Source organism: Schistocerca nitens, chromosome 3 (assembly GCF_023898315.1).
Source record: "Schistocerca nitens isolate TAMUIC-IGC-003100 chromosome 3, iqSchNite1.1, whole genome shotgun sequence".
Taxonomy (NCBI): Eukaryota; Metazoa; Arthropoda; class Insecta; order Orthoptera; family Acrididae; genus Schistocerca; species Schistocerca nitens.
The window spans coordinates 193,750,001-193,766,180 of record NC_064616.1 but is presented as its reverse complement, the minus strand read 5'-3'; the positions used below and the strand labels follow the sequence as shown (position 1 = coordinate 193,766,180).

The window sequence follows — 16,180 nt, the reverse complement described above, 5'->3', positions numbered from 1 at the left end:
ATTTCCTCAGAGATGAAATATGTTAAAACTTCAGGTCTCAAGTGACACTAAAATGAAAACACTTCAAGGTTTCACTGAAACAAGTACAATTTATTTTGTTTACTTATATCTCACCAAGTGCATCTCTTCCATCAGTATCACCTACAGTTAGCTGATAGCACCATGATCTAATACTAGGCCTCCACCAGTCATGGGTGCACGCACCACACATCAGCAGTTGTGTACAGAAACCAAAGCCGAGTAAAAAAGGGGTAGAAATTCAGGTGAGAACATCTGCAAGTAGTTATAAGTTTTTCGTACTGGAAGAATAATGTTGTTGATCACTGTCTTGTGACTTCAGAACATGTAGCTCTTTGGAACCTCACTTCCATCCCTGAGGACCCAGTACTTGCCCCCCTTATAACCAAGAGGGCTGCCTGAATAAACCCCCAATTTGTGAGCTCTAAGCAGCTCCCAAAATTATTTAAGAATGAGGCATTTTAACTTTTTCCTTAAATGTGAACATTTCCACAGGCTGTTTCCTTCATCTTGGAAAGAGTAATACATTGCCTCGTGGCAGGAATTCTCTCATTATTATTTCCCACTTAGAGTTTCTGTAAGAGTATTTCTCTTATGAGAGTGTAGCAGAGTGGAACTACAACATTCATAAAGAATTGTGAATCCCCGACATCCTACTTCATGTGGATTAGAACGGAGAACCCCATGAGCAGGCTGTTACTAAAAGCGACAGCCCTTCTACCAGGGGCTCAGGTCCTCTGTCACGTCAGACTGAGATGACTGTAAAATCCCTGCCCCAATGAAAATCCAAAGTGGATGGACATAAAAATTGTGTGTTACAAGGTATTAAAAGTTGAATCGAGGGGTATCAAATTGTTTTTAATGACTGAAGGAGTTTGTACAGTAATTAAGATACAGGATTCATTTTCCAGATCTGGCTATCTTACATTTTATGTGGTTTCAGTTAGTTACTTCATGTGAATGTCTGGATGGATGCTGATTGGTTCCCCCATATTTCCCCAGGTGAACTATTTCTGCATTTGTAACAACATCAGTGTTGAAGTCTCTTTAAACTCTAATCTTTGTCTCATATTTTGATATAATTATATTGGAATAAACAATTGTGTGAGGATTCTGTAGTTTTTAGTTGACCAGTGATAGAAATTAGTTCTGGTTTAAGATTACTTTTTGTACAAGTTTATCATTGGTAAATCATCATCCAAGACTTCTTTTACTTTACTACCCACACCATAATTACAAAGATGCTGTTATATGTCAGACGTTGTGCAGGAGAGTGTTAGCTATCACTGTGTTCCATCAGTAGCTTGACTCAGTGTTATGATTGGATGAACATTCTGTAAATAAACGTTTTTCATTCCAGTATCAAGAAATATCTGTTTTGATTTTAAATATTTTTTGTATGATTTAGGAAGTAAATACATAACTGAAGGCCACCAGCCTTGATCCTAATATTTTGAGGCGTTTGTGGGTCTTGTATATACAAAGTATTTTAACAAAATCATCAAAATGGTACACACAAACATTTTCAACAGCCATAGTTACTAAATAAGGGGTCATACTGAATGATTTTCTATGGGTTATGAAAATGAATAAGGTCTGCATATAGGAATACCTTGAATTCAGTCCATAAAGAGTGCACAAATTTTCCATGGACCAGTAAAACCGCTGTAGATGCAAAGTTATCCCTGTTATCAAATCATCTTGATTCAGCACTATCAGATTACTTCTTGTGTTTGTCAGCATTTGTTGACCATGGAGGTTGTGTGCCATCCTAATTACCTAACTCCAGTTACTCTGTTTTTGATCTTCCTCCTTACAATTAACTTCAGTCCTCAGCAGTTGTAGATACTTTATTTCACTTTATCCATACATTACTTCGTGGGGAGCAAATGGAATGTGTTCCCTTGGGACTTCCCATTTTTAAAGTTTTTGATGCAAATTGACCAGCCATGCACTCCACATGTACTGCCCACCCCAGTGTTCTTACTGCTTATAAAGCTATATTCACACATTTAGCCTGTACTGGTGAGGGTACGTGGGGTTTATGTAAAGCGAAGACTGTGTTTCTTGTCACAGAACTTCGTTAGCCTGTTCCAAATTTTATGTCCTTCACAGTAATGGTCTTCCTCGGTTTGGTCATGGAAGAACATACTCATTATTTATTACCAACAGTATTCCTTAGTTGATGTGTCAATTTGCATTACTGGAGGCTAGTATGTCCGAGAATTGTCACTGTAATCCATTTAAAATTCCTTCTCAGTTGATGTCTGTCACTTGCTGCTAGAGTGTTGCCGCATTGGCCGCCGGCTATCGCTCAATTATAGGTAACACTTAAACACAGCAAGTAACTTCACAAATGGTTTAATGCATAGTGTGGAGCAGTGTTGGAAGTAGTCGCCTCGAGGTATTTCGGGAATGCAAGATGCCGACAGTTAATTTTATGTGACCAATGACTGAACTGTGGCAGGAGATGCGTTTGTAGCCGTGAATGTAAACTCGTGTCCTAAGCTGGCCACAACCTCATGATGTGCAGTGTATCTGAGAAAGCAGTGATCAACAGTCTACAGCAGAACTAAAATCGTGATCACTTTGTTCATGGCAATTAAAGCTAACCTCTACGAACAAGCTGAAGACAGAAAAAGTTCAGTTTCAGCACTAAAGGCAAACTGTAATTTCTATCTATCATTGGTTACCTGAAACTATCCTCACACTGGCTACACAAGCTGCCGCATTAATACAATGGAAATAAATAACTGAAATATACACAAGTTGAATATATAAGTATATTGTTACCAGGGTGGGACAGGCGATCTTCCATGGCCTTGCAGAAAGAACCATCACTGTATTTGCCTGAAATGATTTAGTAACACCACAGGAAACTTAAATTGAGATGTCCAGACAAGGAAGAACTAATCCTCCTGAATATGAGGTCACTGTCTCAACAGTTGCATAGCCTCATCCGCTTGGTCCCTATTCGTGATCTTGATCAGAGACTGAGTGCTGTTACTTCCAGAATAGTTTTGACTGGATATTACACCATCTTTCTTACTTCAAGGAAACAGAGGGATCATATTGACAAATGATACCACAGATGTAAAACTAAATTTATGTGTAGGTGGAGCTTACGCAAGATAATGTGCTTCTTGTGCAGAAATGTGTTTTTGTCCTGAGCAGTGGGCATTTCACCCCCATTGTTATGACTTGGGCACTTTAAGCATTCTAGTTGCGGTCTCTTTACTAAATAGCATGGCATCACAATATTCAAGCACAATAGGTGCATGGAATAGTCTCAATAATCAGGCACATGAGAAAAGATGAACAAGGAAGCAAAAAACTCATTAAAAATTGTACTTGGGAGGGTTAAAGGAACTACCAGCTATTCTAGCCTCACAGTAAACAGAATAAAGGAGGAGGGAAAACATCTCTGCAAGTACTCCCAAGGTTTCACTACTTCAGAAGGATTGAGGAGGAGAAGAAAATTTAATTTTTAAATAATAATGTCACGTAGAAGAGGGTGTAAGTAGATGATACAGTTACAGAACATTCCATTACAATGATTCTTGACATTTGTAGATACTTCTAGAATTTACTCAAACCGAATATAGAAATTAAAATTTTACAGTTCAGTTGAGTTTTGAACTCACGACTCTCCATGCAACAGTCTAGTATCATAACCACTACACCACGGTGACTGTGCTACTCAGCTTCTTCTGCAACATTGCTCCCTCCTTAAGAGAACAGTATCTCGGTGCTACGTCCTCCCAGTCCGGGAACGAGTCATCAGTCCTGCATACTCAGACTTCCGATGACTGGTGTTCGCCCTGGTTGTGATCTTAGAACTTCCTTTGCCACTACACTCTTCGTCACCTTTCTGCTTGTTGCCTGTCGCTGGAGCTTCGAATTTACCCTGGGTTGCAGGATCCTTCTAGGGCTTCATTCAAAGGAAGTGGACCATATCTCTGATCTTTCAGCGTCTTGTGTTAGGGTCGAAATCTTCAACTTCATAGGTGACATCAGACAACTGTTTTACAACCTTGTAAGGTCCAAAGTAGTGCCTGAGGAGCAACCAACCTTCCGAGCAGGAGTGAAGATCCAGACGAGGTCACTAGGCTGGTGGACAACAGGGTGGTGGCTCGTGTCATACCTTCGGCAATCGTTTTCTTGAGCCTGCAGTGTGTGTAGTTGAGTTAACTGCAGAGTTTCCTCAGCTCTGGTTAACACTTGGCTGATGTAGTCATTGTCCACGTCATCAGGATGTAATGGAAACACAGTGTCCATCGTCGTAGTCACCTCACGCCCATGCACCAGGAAAAACTGCATAAATCGTGTGGTGTCTTGTTTGGTGGTGGTGTAGGCAAACCTCACGAAAAGTAGCACCTCATCCCAGGTGCTCTGCTCAACATTGATGAACATTGATAGCATGTCAGCCAAGGTCTTATTAAGGCATTCAGTAAGCCCGTTAGTTTGCGGATGGTAGTCAGTCGTCGTGGTGAGTAATGTTGCACCGACGGTTTATCTCTGTCACAAGATTCCCTCATCTGTAATTAACGACCTTGGGGCACCGTGTTCTAATACAATGTCTTCCATGATGTATTTGGCTACCTCGAATGCTTCGGCTGTTTTTACAGCTTTTGTAACGGCATAGTGTATCAGATAACCAGTGCAAACAATAATCCATCTATTGCCACTAGCAGACTTCGGAAATCGTCCGAGGAGGTCAGTCCCAACACGCTGGAAAGGCGTTTCGGCTGGTGGAATTGGTATGAGTTGGCCAGGTGGTTTCTGAAGAACTGCCTTTCTCCTCTGGCACTCTCAACAGCGCCACACATAGTGACGGACACTCCTAAATAAATCTGGCCAGAAAAATCTCTTGCTGATTCTATCGTATGTCTTAATAATTCCTAAACGTCTGACTTCAGGTGTGTCATGGAATTTCTGTAAAACATATAAGCGCATGTGTTTAGGAATCGCTGGTAGCCACCTCTTTCCAAACGGATCGAAGTTTTTCTTGCAAAGTAATCCATTAACTACCTTAAATTGCCCTTTCTTATCCTCTGACCAATTTTAGGCAAGCATAATTTGAGATATATTGGCGTCCTTCTTCTGCTCAGCAGAGAGATCCTGGAGTGCAGCGAGACAGTCATTATATTCATTAAATTCTTGATGGTGTTGCACAGGGCTTCTTGAGAGGCAGTCGGCATCTTGGTGTTTTCTTCCACTTTTGTACACTATAGTAATGTCATTCTCTTGAAGACATACTGCTCACCTCGCGAGTCGTCCTGTTGGAACCTTAAGACCTGTCAACAAAAAAGTGAAGGATGGTCTGTAACAACTGTGAATGGCCTTCCATAGAGATACTGTCAGAATTTGCACATGGCTCAGATCACAACAATACATTCACTTTCTGTAGTTGAGTAGTTTCTGTCGGCTTTTGTAATTGTCCTAGAAGCATAGGCTATAACCTTCTCTTTTCCATCTGAAATTTGCACCAGAACAGCACTGATCCCATACCCACTGGCATCTGTGTGTAGTTCTGTAGGTGCTCTTTCATCATACAGACCAAGTACAGGGTCAGTCGTCAGAGCTTTTCGCAGCACATCAAAGAATCTTGTTGAGCACCACCCCAGATAAATTTAGCATTGGCTTTTAACAACTCTTGAAGTGGCCTGACTTTGATACAAAAGTCTTTCATAAAACGATGGTAATAACAACATAATCCGAGGAAGCTTCTCACATCTCTAATACTTTTAGGAATAGGAAATTATGTTATAGATCTCACCTTCTCTGGGTCTGGCCGCACACCTTCGTTTGACGCAAGGTGTCCAAGTATGTTGATTTCTCTTGCTCCAAAGAGACACTTTCTTGGATTAAGTTTCAGTCCGCCTTGTTGGAAACACTTAAGAACGGCCCTCAGTCTTTTTACGTGTTCATCAAATGTCTCTGAGAATACTATAATGTCATCTAAATAACAAGGACACATTGTCGATTTCAGGTGACTCAGAAGATTATCCGTCATCCGTTCAAAAGGTGCTGGTGCATTACACAAACCAAACGGCATTACCTTCAACTCATACAGGCCCTCAGGGGTGATGAATGCGGTTTTCTCACGATCAGCCTCATCTACTGTGATTTGCCAGTATCCCGAGTACATGTCCATGATTGAGAAAAACTTAGCCCCCTTCAGACAATCTAGTGTATCGTCAATTCGTGGAAGGGGGTAAACATCCTTTTTAGTTATCTTATTAAGCTTCCTGTAATCAACACAAAAGAGCGAACTGCCATCCTTCTTCCTTGCGAGAACCACTGGTGATGACAATGGGGTCTGCGAAGGCTGAATGATGTCATTCATCATCATTTTCTCTACCTTGTTGCGAATTATTCAACGTTCCATTGCTGATACATGGTAAGCTCTCTGGCTTATTCGTTGATGGTCTCCAGCAATAATCTGGTGCTTCACTGTCGATTTGTCTAATTTGCTCTTCACCTGTGGATTGAAGCATTCAGAGAATTCTTGAAGAATGGCAAGTAGCTTCTTCTGTTGTTCCTTAGTAAGATCTGGTGATAGTCGAGCTAGAAGATCTTGTCTCATAGTGGTAGGGCCAATTTTGCCCACAGACTCGGGATGGGAGGTTTCTATGATGCTCAGCTGTTTTGCAATTAACAGCTCAGCATTTGCATCTTGGAAGGATCTGCGGTTCTCGGCGACAGTTAACTATCCACAGTTCGCCGAATGCATTCTTAAATGAGACAGCAGAGGCTGGGATGACCAAGTTATTCTTCAGTGGTATGCTTCTCTTACATTCCACTACAAGATCCATGGGTTGATGCATGGCATGACACGTGGCAGTCACCTTTCTAGCGCTGACTGCAGGAATGATCCCTTCATCCAGCACACACAGTCTCCACACACTCAGTTGCTCATCTTCCTGTCCACAGTATCTCATCTCACCTAGCATAATCTTTGAGCGACCACAATCTATAATTGCCTGAGAAGCTTTCAAAAAGTCCCATCCGAGAATGACATCATGACTACACTCTTGTAAGACGATGAATTCTAAGGGCTGTGTATGGCCACTTATACCCACATGAATGACACATCTTCCTGTAGGTTTTACTTATTTCCCATTAGCAACCTTCAGCAGAGATGTTTTGTTGTCTATAAATACGGTTTTCTGCAACCGGTGACGGTACTTCTCCGAAATGACTGAATATGATGCTCCAAAGTCCACAAGACCTTGGGCTGGTCAGCCATCCATGAGGATATTGACGTAGTTTCCTATCAATTTTGTAGTGATCGCTGACGGAGGATTTTTCTCTTTGGCGGCCTCACCTCCAAGGAAGGTTGCACCCTTTGCGGCGATGAAGACCTACGTCGTCCTGCACCCAAATCTTCTTGTTCATCTTCATCGTCCTGGAGTTGGTGTTGGCTAAGATTGGTCTGCTGTCGTCTGGCGCGGGCGTCATCAAATATCCGCCACCTTTCACGACAATAGCGCACCACATGTCCCGGTTGTCCCCAGTGGAAACATACTGGTTGGTTATCCTGGGTCCTCCAGATGTCAGTCTTCCTTGGTGCCCAAACAGGTTCCTCATGCAGCATTGTAGGAACGTAACTTCACCTGTGCCTCAGCTTTTTCACCGTTTTAAAGAGAAATGAAGGACAAGAGATTGGATGCAATGTCGGTTCCACTTCCTTCCTTATGACCTCTTGAAGCGTCTCGGTTTTCTGCTTGCTGTGCAAGCCAAGTGCCTTCTGAACTTCCTCTCTCACTATCTGATGAAGAACACTTGTGAAATCAGTTCCTTCCTCAATCACAGATGTCGATACGACGTTTGAAGTCGTTCAAACTTCTTGCGTGTAATTCTTTTTGATGCATTGTCTCGATATACTGGCACCATTTCATGAAGTCGTCTGCTGTCAAAACCTCCTTCAGGAGTGGGGCTTGATACACATCCTCAGCAACACCCTTCATGAGATGTGCAACCTTGTCTTCCTCCTTCATTCTAGGATCCACTGTTGTACACAGCTCCAAGACGTCTTGAATGTAGGATGCTGTTGTTTCTCCTGGACGCTGTGCCCTGCACTCTGCCATCTTCAGCCTTGCACTTCTGTCGTTGTGTGTCGCTGAAATACTTGCGCAGTTCTGCCTGGGATACTTCCCAGCTTGTGAACGTCTCCTCGTTGTTCTCATACCATTGCTTGGCAGTGTGCTCCAAGTTGAAAAATACGTTAGCCAAACACACGGTGTCATCCCATTTGTTAGATTTGGCTATACACTCATATACTTTCAGCCACTTGGTTGGATCTTGGCCATAGACACCAGAGAACCCGGAAGGATGTCTCATATGGTGGCACACAGTTGCTGTCATCGCAACGTCCTCTTTTTCTTCTGTCTCCGATAGATAGCGATCCGTTGAATATGGCTCGAACTCGGGTTTCTCGCCACATAAACGGCGGCTGTGTCGTGGCCTGATGGGAGCCACTGTGTTGTCGATAATGTGCGCTATCACAAGTTCCAGTGCCTAGCATCTCAACTAGAACAATGTCATGTAGAAGAAGGTGTAGTTAAATGAATGACAAACACTAACTTCACTTAACGAAGGTTTATTCAGCACTTGCACATACAAGAGCACAGAACCAACTGCCTCCGGCCGGAACTCATACAGTAGATATACATTTGCAGAACATTCCAGTACAGTGATTCTTGATGTTTGTGGATACTTCTAGAATGTACTCGAACCGAATGTAGAAATTAAAATTTTACAGTTCAGGTTAGTTTTGAACTCATGACCCTCCATGCAACAGTCTAGTATCATAACCACTACACCACGGTGACTGTGCTACTCAGCTTTTTCTGTGACAATATTGCTGAACAGGTCATCATAGGACTGACGTAATTTCAACATGACCCCTTTCCTTTATTTTACATATTCAGTATTTAAGTAGGTGACATTTATTGCTACAACATGTTTTTTACTCCTTTTTTTGTCTTATGAGATTTCCATCAGCCAGCATTTTGTTACTTTGGTTGATCCTTTGTTTATATGACTATTTTTCTTTCTTTTTTCGATACTCTAATGAAAAAAATATTGACTTAGAACACCTATATTTGTCGAATTATTGGTGTTACATACATAACCTGTTAATGCAATTGTTTGCAGATTTATTAGCTGTATCTTTTGAGTTACACGACATACATGTTTGTCAGCAGACATGAGTTGCTAAATTGCATCACCTCGGCCATGTGGTGGTCTTTCACAATGGAGCACGCACGATTACTGTTGTCCCCCTCCTGTAACTCACCCCATGTGCAGGAACAAACCAACTTTTAACCTTGTTCATATTATGCAATTCCAAACAAATAACAAATTACTTATTTGAAGAAGTTTTGGGCTTGCAGCAGGTCGTAGTCAACGACATTCATGATATTTCAGCTGGGCTCCTGCGATCAAAGGCTGGCAAAGTTGTCCTGTGTTCTGCAGTATATAGCGTGCTGTGAATATACCACACATTAATCAACATAATGTTGACAGACTGACCATACGACCCGGTGGCAAAGACCTCACTGGTGGAACTGCAGAGCTCAGCTGTCCTCTGTGTTGCCACTTACTGCTGCCGCCAGTGCCCTCTGTCATCTTCAGTTGGAGCAAAATGTGCAGATGATAGGGTTCCAAGCAATATACAGCTGGTAGTCACTATCACAGTTCATCACATTTTTCACTGTGCAGACTTACAAGGATTCTTTAACATTGTAATCCAAAATAGATGTTGCTGTGACCATAAGTATTGTTTTATCATACTCCATTGTATTCCCAGTGCAGATACAATGTCGGCAAAAGTAGACTTGATTGGTTGCAAAAGGTGAGTGCAGTGTTGATGTTTGGTGCAACTTTGTTTCACAGTGTGCATGGTCTGGCCTATATAAGCCGCACAATACTGGCAGGGTATTTCATAAATTCGAGCCTTCGAGAGTAAAAAAACTGTCCTTCACTGATCCCAGGAGCTCGGATATCTTTGGTGGGTGGAAAAAACACTTGCACTTGGAAATTTCGAAGGATTCTTGCTATTTTAAATGAAATATTGCCAGCAAAGAGAGGGAAAGCTAGAGATTGTGTTGGTGTGCTCTCCTCTTGATCCACTTCCTGGTTTTTGGTTGTAGCTGATAGCGCCCTGTTAATCTGCCAGATAGAATATACATTTTCCCTGAACGCTGTCTTTAGCTGGACAAGCTCTTTAGGCAAACTTTCTGCGTACAGACTGTGTGAGCCCTATGTACAAGTGTTTTAAGCAAATCGTCGTTTGCAATGGATGGTGATAACTCAGTGATTGTAAATATAAGTTGGTATGAGTGGGCTTAAGATAAACTGAATGCCCCAGAGAGCCATCAGTATTCTGTTTAAGTAAAACATGCAGGAAAGGCAGTAACCATCTTTCTATAATTCCATAGTGAACCAGACATTCTTATGAATGCTGTTGAGGTGATGTAAAAACTCTATCAATTTATCCTCACCATGAGGGCACTGTACTAAAGTATCATCCACATACCTCCAAAATGCAGTTGGTTTAAGGGCTGCTGATTTAAGTGCTCTCCGCTCAAAGCGCTTCATAAAAAAAGGTGGCCGCCAGAGGAGGCAGAGGACTACCCATGATGACACCATCAGTTCATTATTAAAGAAACTATGAAAATATGGATGGCAAAAAATCTGATGAACCACAACAGCAGCTATCAGCTGGATAACACGTGGAATTCTATCATCTCTATGATTTACTCAAGTTGGAGACAACAGCGGGTACTGGTGACAGCTGCCAGGTAGTATGGTCTGTCTCTCAGATTGATATTCACGCATGCACGGATTACTCACAGCATACTGTATGTTGCAATTTGATGAACACCTCCGTCATTGTTCAATGGCTTACCTGAGGATGACTGACAAGTGCCTAGTTGAAATATGGAGTATAGTTGTAAATGACCAGCTGAAAGCCCATGATTTCTTCAAAACCCTGTTCATCACAAAAATTTTAAAATTCACAGGGAGTGCCTAATAAGTACCATAAGTAAAGATCAACAGGTAGATATTAAATGAAACTCTACATGTGAAATTCCTGGGTGTCCAAATAGATGACAAGTTGAGGTAGCACAAATAAGTCAATAAGTTGTCCAAAAAGCTCAGTTCTGCCTGTATGTGAAAATACAGTGTAACCCCACTTTTACATTGCCAGAATTAATGTTTTCCCACTGTTTACAACATTTTTATTGCTTCCTTCAAATTTGCAATGTCTACAATGTCAATTCGCACCCAATTTTGTGTCAATATATTTATCGTTATTTCACAGTTTACGCTTCATGAAAAAAAATGTTCATGGAGAAAAACCTGATGTAAAATGATGCTGGCATGGTGCTGGCTGTCAAGTGGTGTTTACAAATGTTACATGGTTAAGTTTCTTGACACTAGGGTGCTCTACTCAGTGGGTCTGAACCAGTAAATGGGTAAAATTTGGAACCATTCATGCCGTGCCTCCTGCTGCTGCCAGGCTCTACTCTGTGTGGTGGCTGATGGGAGTAACTAGGTTCATTCAAATAAAGATATTGTGACCGATCACAACCATTACCAAACTGTCTCTACAGCATATGCACAATTTTATGATTGCTGTGATTGTCATGACACCTTTTTAGAAGCATATTAAGTGTGCTTCATCATTTGGCCACTTGTAGTGCTACTTGACACCTTCACTCACTTTGCATTGCTCAAATATTTTTGTTTTAGATACAACACTGGTTACATATTTTTTCATGTTGAGCAAAGTGTGTTACAAGAATTTATTCTCGCTGTCAAGTACACTATTTATGTATGGATTTTTTGTGATGGTACACAAACAAACAGTGTGAGTGATAGTTTACATGTGTATGGTTTTCTACATAACTGAGGAGACACAATGCCTGATAACCTCAAAAAGATGACAACAGTCCAAGAGACGTAGAACAACACATGTGCAAACACCACAAAAAATGCGTAGGTGAATGTTTGCACTTGACAACGAGAAAAAATTCTTGAAACGCATCATGCTAAGCATGAAAAAATACATAACTGATCCAGTATTCCATTATTTAAGTAATGAATTACAGCTGTGGGCTTTTGAAAAACATTGATTATGATGTATGAAATTGAGTCAAATGTTTCTACTTCCCAAACAGTTATCAGTTCCAGTTACATCAGCACTTCTTATTAGAAAATAAAGATTTGTCAGATAATAAACAAGTTCCTGACGAATGTTTTGATACATTTTATGTACATATAGTACAAAACTGAAAGGGGTACCCTATATGTAACTTTTACAGGTTAAAACATTATTTCCCACATTTTACATTTTCCCCACATTTTACGCCATTTTTCTGAAGTCCCTTGTGAAGTGTAAAAGTGGGGCTTCACTGTATCTCTTATTATGTTACCCTGCAGACAGGATTTCTGCCATACCTTGTGTTCATTCACCCAGTACTGTCGTATGGCATAATCTTCTATGAGGTGCAACTAATCTCAAAAAGTATTTATTCTGCTGAAGTGTACAGTATGGATATTACGTAAAGCTGACAACTGAACATCTTGGACAAGGGCGTTAGTAGACCATAGAATTATTACAATCATGCTCTATGTTATTTACTCCGTAACTGTATTTTGAGCAATAATAAGCTTTAATTTTTGATGAACTGTGAAATTCACCACCACAATACTGCAGCTGTTAAACTTAGTGCAAAAGTCTTTAATAACACATTGATCGCATAAATTAAGCAATAATCTGGAAATCCTGAAATATTCAGAACTATAGTAAGAGAGTACCTTATTAGGTACTCCTATAACTTATCTGGATATTTTGACTTTAATGTGTAGATTCCGGTTAACACTATTGTTTATATTAAAGATTTTAACTTTATCAGTATATAGACAGCTGCTGATAGCTGCATTACATGTACTCTAGAAATAATTCCTATGATTAGATATTGGTAGGCTAGCACTAGAAGTAATTGGTTGTTAGTATACTGTACAGAAAAGTTGTCTGCAGTGGCTGCTTCCCTTGAGTTAATGTATCATCTGGCTCATTTTACTTTCCTGAAGATTCTCCTTCATGTTGAGATTTATGGTACACAGTATGTGACTAAATCAGTGACCATATGCTGAACTATTACATAAAAATGTATTTGCTTTTTTTTATTTTCATTCTCTAATGCCTATGGTTTACATTGCTATGAGGTACCAAAATCCACTAAAATGAAGTTCTTGTTATTCCAAAGCTGTCCGCACATCGACAATGCATTTGAAAGTCAAGCGTGCTGAGTTTCTGACGTTGTACAATGGAAAAGCACGTAGGGTAGTCTTTCCAAATGTGTAGAGCAGGGCTTCACAACAAACATGCTCGTGGACCAAGCTGTGAGCTGCAGGGCACGAGCATATAGCACGGTACCCCCACTACCGGCACATGACGGAGAGGGGGGAGCCGAGTGGGGGACAGAACAGCTGCCATCGCATGTTCATCAGTCACTTTATATTATTACCACAAATGGAACAAATAAACAAAAATGTACACATTACATAATTTTATTAATGTATACTTCTCTACTTTTCTTAATGTAATTTGTGAGGTATTATACAAAAATTAAGTTGTTAATGTGTAGGATTCTTGGTTCTCTTGCACTTTTCCCTCTTAACAATTGCTTCTGTATTTGGAGTAATTGTTCTTGTGCATTGCAGATACAGCATGCAGTTTGGATTACAATCATACAGCGAGTTTCTCAGAGGCATCTTATTACTTTTCTTTACAGAGAGCAGTTGTTCACAAATATACATGAACTAATAATTGATATTATTGTAGCTGTCAGTTTGTGGAAACAAGGCAATCTATCCTGAGGGAAGGTTCCAAAATGTTTTTCTTGTTCTGGAATTTGTATTTGTGTTCTTTGTCACACTGCAGGTAAATAATTTCTAGTTGTAGTTCAGGATGAATTTCTTCAATACTCGCTGAAAATGCTGAGGAGAACAGATGAAAATCACTTTCTAATGCCATCAGATTTTGAAAATGTTGCTCAAATTCTTCCTTAAGAGAAACTAAAATATGTGAATAGTGAAAGTCTTTGTTACCAAGAGCATCTTGCATATACAATAATTTTGGAAAATGATCTAGATTTCCGTATTTCCATTTTAAAAGCTTCTATTCAGTCTTTGAAATGAGTAATCACCAGATCCTTACCCTATAGTGAAATGTTCGAAGCATTAGACAGCTAGTTCTATTTGCTAAGAAGATGAGATCGCTTTTCCATAATGGCTCTTTCAGTTCAGGAACACACATGTTATTTATTTCCACAAAAATATTTATCTCGTCTAATAGAGACAAAAAAACTGATTTAATAATTTGCCATGACTAAGCCAGTGGACTTCACTGCAATAAGGCAGGCTACCATACTAGCTCTTAAAATCCTCAAGACAGTTTCTAAATTGCCTTTGTTGTAGTCCATGCCTCCTTATATAACTGGTTTTATGAACAACAACACTCATCCCATTTTTTTAGAGTAATACTCTTTGCACATAAGTTCTCTTGGCATATTATACAGTGAACACCTGTGATTTCATTTGAAACAGAAAGCTTTTGCATTTTCTCCTTCATTAGCATAACAAACCTTGATTTCTTTCCTGTCATTGCTGGCACATCATGTGTTAACACAGAAACCAAAGAATTTTACAACAATCCTATATTTTCTATAATACAGCTTAAAATGTCACTTCCAATTGTGACTACCACATCAAGGAGCTCCTCTCACACCTCAGGGTCCCTATTAACAATTTTAATAAAAATGGCAAGCTGGGGTGTGCCCGTGATATCAACACTTTCGTCCATAGCTGCAGAATATGGTGCAAAATCCTTACAAAATATGTGCAAGCTGGCTCTGGGTGTCATCTGCCATGTCATGTGACACATGATGGTCATATTAGATAATGGCACCATCTGAAATTGATCTACTTGAGATAGACATTCTGAAGCAACTGCTACACATTCTCTTATTAAATCGCCATCTATGAAGGGGCACAGGGGTTTTACTAAAAGCAAAGCAATTTTGTAACTTACTCGAGAAGCAGACTCAGTTGATTTTTCTTCACCACCAGATCTTCTACAGAGAACCATAATTTTCAATAAACATATACATTTCCTTCCATTGAGAGTTAAACTGTGAAGGCACGGTTGGAGTTACGCAATGATGACTTGACTGTTAACCAGACGAGAGCACTGTTACAATTGACTGTATTATTTTATAAGGTAAACAGTTGATGCAAATTGAATGCTGAAAGTGTGCTTGTATTTCACTTCCGTACCCACTAATGTCACCTTGAATCTGATTGCAAGAAAGTGCATGAGGGAGATGTTCTGAATGTGCGTTTGAACATAGTCCAGTGAGGTGGAAGAATGCCACATATGTCACAAGCATGCCATCTTGTTTTAGTAAAGAGTCTGGAGATGCCATATTGGCTCTCAGTTGAAGCCCATATTGGGTGGATTTTATATTATAACTTTGTCCTATGAATATATGTTGATTCAAAGCACCAGAAAACTGATCTGTCGAAAACCCATTATTTATTGGTGGGATTTGTTGTGATAAGATGATGGGAAACACGATATTGATAGTTAAATAATTTTTGAATTGTGACTTGCGTTTTATGGAAGTATACTGTTTCAGTGGCAAAGGTGCACTTAAAATCCATCAAAAACTCATTTTTTGTGGTACGATTTGTTGTAATTAAGTGTCAGTTAGTAACATACATGCGATTAAAGCCTTCAGAAGTTAGCGACCTACAAGACAAGGTCACACGTTATGGACGTTCAGTGTAGCGTAGTGAATAGAGATACAGAGTTACAAAGTGATGTGTGATGGGTAGCAGGTTCACATCACATTACATCAATTTTTTTTTACATGCCTTCATGTTTTCAAATAGGTTCTGAGACTTTCTTTTTAATCTAATACAAGTATATTCTATAACATTCTACGTAAATATAAGGGCGCTCTCTCTCAGTAGTGTGTGTTTGATTGACTGTATCTAGAAGGTAGCTTGTACTACTTGCAGAAAGAGATTTTGCACTTTCTTATTTAATCTTGTATTTCAATTTTTCTTAAGGTTCTGC

At 40.0% G+C, this 16,180-nt stretch overlaps 1 protein-coding gene across 2 annotated transcripts in view; it reads left to right on the top strand.

Moving 5' to 3' along the window:
• Window positions 1-16,180, top strand: part of LOC126248139 (dual specificity mitogen-activated protein kinase kinase 7-like) — a 176,284-nt gene that overhangs the window by 98,545 nt on the left and 61,559 nt on the right. The gene's annotated exons all lie outside the window — the stretch shown is intronic.